The 4410-nt window shown below is 42.1% G+C and overlaps 1 non-coding gene across 1 annotated transcript; it reads right to left on the bottom strand.

Moving 5' to 3' along the window:
• Window positions 1–796: 796 nt before the first annotated feature.
• Window positions 797–904, bottom strand: LOC127745240 (small nucleolar RNA R71). The gene has a single exon (XR_008006437.1). It is a non-coding gene; the product is annotated as a small nucleolar RNA R71 (small nucleolar RNA).
• Between the last annotated feature and the right edge of the window lie 3506 nt (window positions 905–4410).

Raw genomic sequence — 4410 nt, 5'->3', positions numbered from 1 at the left:
TGATTGAGAACCGACAGCTGAATAGCCGTGCTGTGACAGAGCGCGTTGAACATTTTCACTGAGAGGATGGGAAGTAGCCATTGACAACGGTGAAACCCTACATACAGCTTGCCATGGAAAGGAGTAAGAAGGATTGGATGAAGACAGTAGGAAAGTAGAGAGACGGAAGGGACAAAGCATCTCCATGTGCTTATCTGAAATTCTCACCAATGAATTACATAAGTATCTTTATCCTTATTTTACGTTTTATGTTATCCTCCACAACCATTTGAATATGCCTGACTGAGATTTATAAGATGACCATAGCTTGCTTCATACCAACAATCTCCGTGGGATCGACCCTTACTCGCGTAAGGTTTATTACTTGGACGACCCAGTGCACTTACTGGTTAGTTGTGCGAAGTTGTGATAAAGAGTTGAGATTGCAATTGAGCGTACTATGTTGATGGCGCCATTGATGATCACAATTTTGGAAGAAGCATCTCTATCCCTGTCATTGGAGCAAACAACTTTGAGCTTAAGCCTCAATTAGTTTCTCTAATGCAACAGAATTGCAAGTTCCATGGACTTCTATTGGAAGATCCTCATCAGTTTTTAGCTGAATTCTTACAAATCTGTGACACTGTCAAGACCAATGGGGTTGACCCTGAGGTCTACAGACTTATGCTATTCCTTTTTGCTGTAAGAGACAGAGCTAGAATATGGTTGGACTCACAACCTAAAGAAAGCCTGAACTCTTGGGAAAAGCTAGTCAATGCCTTCTTGGCAAAGTTCTTTCTACCTCAAAAAATTGAGTAAGCTTAGAGTGGAAGTCCAAACCTTCAGACAGAAGGAAGGTGAATCCCTCTATGAAGCTTGGGAAAGATACAAACAATTGATCAGAAAGTGTCCTTCTGACATGCTTTCTGAATGGAGCATCATAGGTATCTTCTATGATGGTCTGTCTGAACTGTCGAAGATGTCATTGGATAGCTCTGCTAGAGGATCTCTTCATCTGAAGAAGACGTCTGCAGAAGCTCAAGAACTGATTGAAATGGTTGCAAATAACCAATTCATGTACACTTCTGAAAGGAACCCTGTGAACAAAGGGACGAATCAGAAGAAAGGAGTTCTTGAGATTGATACTCTGAATGCCATGGAAAGGAGTAAGAAGGATTGGATGAAGACAGTAGAAAAATAGAGAGACGGAAGGGACAAAGCATCTCCATGTGCTTATCTGAAATTCTCACCAATGAATTACATAAGTATCTCTATCCTTATTTTACGTTTTATGTTATCCTCCATAACCATTTGAATCTGCCTGACTGAGATTTACAAGATGACCATAGCTTGCTTCATACCAACAATCTCCGTGGGATCGACCCTTACTCACGTAAGGTTTATTACTTGGACGACCCAGTGCACTTGCTGGTTAGTTGTGTGAAGTTGTGATAAAGAGTTGAGATTGCAATTGAGCGTACCATGTTGATGGCGCCATTGATTATCACAATTTCGTGCACCACCCACTCAAGCCCATCATGGATGGACGCGATTACTGACTTCTTGGAGAACGGTAAACTCCCCAGTGACGAGAAAACGGCAAGAGGGATAAGAAGAGAAGCAGCTAAGTATACCATAATATAGGGCCAGTTGTTTAAGAAAGAGCTTAGCCAACCCTTGTTGAAGTGCTTGCATCCCAACCAAACAGACTACGTGCTACGCGACGTCCACGAGGGATGTTGCGTCCACCACATCAGAGTGGAAGGCTCTTGCCCAGAAACTTGTCAGGGCTGGTTATTACTGGCCTTCGATGATGGCAGACTCCAAAGCATTCGTGGAGAAATGCAAAAGATGCCAAGAGAACGCCAACTTCCACAAAGCACCGGCAACAAAGTTCAGCCTTATGATGGCCTCCCGACCATTTTTGCAATGGGGAGTTGACCTATTAGGACCCTTTCTGTTGGGGCCCGGGCAGGTGAAGTACTTAATCGTCGCCATCAATTACTACACCAAATGGGTGGAGGCCGAGCCACTAGCCTGCATATCATCAGCCAACTGTCAAAAGTTCATGTGGAGGCAAGTAATAACTAGATTTGGAGAAGTTTGGAGAATTCCTGGTCGGCTTGGGCATTAAGCAGAGGTTCTCGTCAGTTGAACACCCCTAGACTAACGGTTAAGTCGAGGCCGCCAACGAAGTCATCTTACAAGGCCTCAAAGAGCGACTTGACCACAAGAAAGGGGCGTGGGCAGACGAGTTAGCCTCGGTCCACTGGTCCTACCGCACAACCCAGCAATCGTCTACCGGGGAGGCCCCTTTCCGCCTCACTTACGGGATTGATTTACAATGCATATGTATATATATATAATGATAACACATGCTTTTTTTTATTTATTAACCTTGACACCTGGCCAATATTTATTTTAAGGTGATTTCTTCCAAACCCATGGCAATTTTGTGGGTAAGTTACCCTTGCACATTTGTCATCATCTCAGCCATTGATCAAGAATAGTTTTTAAAGGTTCATTAATTGATGTACTGTAAAAGTCAAAGCTCATAATGAATGTATAGCATGAATATACTACATTGTAATGTATGAGTAGTTGTTATATATTGATACTGTATAATGTATTGGAGAAAATTTATAATTAAAATTTCTACACTCTAAATTGACTTTTTAACACAAAAAAATCCTTCTTTTGTTCCTCAAACCCTTCTTTTGTTCCTCAAGTTCAACATGCATTTCTGAAAAAAAGAAGACACACAGCCATTAGTCACCCTACCCTCATTTTTTGGCCTTCGTTCTATACTCTCCAACACGTTATTCAACCCCAGGACCTAGGCACACAACCACTGACCCAACCCTCTTCGTTTTCTATTCTTCACTTCAACCACAGGTTCATTCTATTATCTGTGGTTGCGGGAGCCGTCACTGGAACTCTGTGATTGCGGGAGCTATCATTGGAACTTGTTTCCATCAGCTGGGCTCCGGCATCAACTTAGGTGACGCCGAAGGATGACCTCTATGTGCTTGCATGTTGTGAATTTTGTGTACTTAGTAGGTTTACATCTGATCGTGAACAAGCTGTTGCAGGTGGAAGGGGTTTATCATCCCCATTTCTCAGCCGGCTACGAATCACGTGCGGGTGTTTAATTAAGATTGTGTCCCTTCAGAAGTTCAGTTCTTTACTCATTGGATTTCAAGCTTTGGTTGTCATCAAGGTATTTCCATTTCAATTTTTTTAATAATGGAGGTTAGTTTAATTTTAATTTTAATGGAAGTATCTGTCTTTTAAACATTACTCTGTTTATGGTGTTGGGTTTAGGTTCTGAAATTAGGATTTTAATTCACATTTGCTAGTTGTATGCTGTGGCGAGGTTTGGGGCATTAAAATTAAAACGTTATACTGGACTCTTAAACAGTTGGCTTAGGTTAAAAGCCTTGGTTCCAGTGACTGTAGTTTTTTTAAGGAGTTTAAGTTAGCTTTATGCAGTTACTGCCATTGATTCTGTTTATTCACATTTTGGTTCACCAACCTAGATTTTGGCAGGGGTAAAATCATGTCAAGAAATGAGGATGATGTGAAGAATGATTCTGATAATGATTTGGGTGATGATTTCAATTATCAACCGAATGCAGAAGATAATGCTGAAGACGACGATATGGATTCGCTGGATTCTATTAGCAAGAATGAAGAAGTTTCTGGTGTAAAAAGAATAGTGGATTTAATGGTGGAGGATATTTGGAACCTGGAGTTTAGGACAGAGGATGAAGCTTGCCAATTTTATAATGCTTATTCTTGTTGGCATGGATTTGTAATGAGGAAGGACGACGTGGTTAGGGATAATCAAGGTAGAATCATTAGCAGGCAACTTGTTTGCAACAAAGAGGACTGGAGGAATATTAGGTATCTTGATTTGGATGATAGATCAAGGGAGGCAAGGTCACTAATACAAACCAAGTGTCCAGCTTGGCTTAGGGTAAAGCTTGACTACGGCTGCTAGCGAAGAGCCGACATCGAGGTGCCAAACCTTCCCGTCGATGTGAGCTCTTGGGGAAGATCAGCCTGTTATCCCTAGAGTAACTTTTATCCGTTGAGCGACGGCCAAGGAAAGGGCCATAGCAATAGCATCGAGAAGTTTTTGTATCAACGAATCGCACGTAGAGATATTGATAACACACATAGAGTTAATGGTATTTCATAACTAATCGATTGAGCAGCTGCTCGTAGACCACCCAACATTTTGTACCCAAAACAAACGCGCTACCAAGCTGCGCTACATCCCTTTCTCCCCGAAGCATTTCGTCGCTTACTACGCCCTTCCTCGTCTCTGGGTGCCTAGGTATCCAGGGTGCACGAAATTGCAATCACACTTTTGCAATTCCGCACAACTAACCAGCAAGTGTACTGGGTCGTCCAAGTAATACCTTG

Source organism: Arachis duranensis, chromosome 2 (genome assembly GCF_000817695.3).
Source record: "Arachis duranensis cultivar V14167 chromosome 2, aradu.V14167.gnm2.J7QH, whole genome shotgun sequence".
NCBI classification, from domain to species: domain Eukaryota; kingdom Viridiplantae; phylum Streptophyta; class Magnoliopsida; order Fabales; family Fabaceae; genus Arachis; species Arachis duranensis.
Note: the sequence above shows the minus strand (reverse complement) of the source record. Positions and strands in the feature narration are given on the sequence as shown.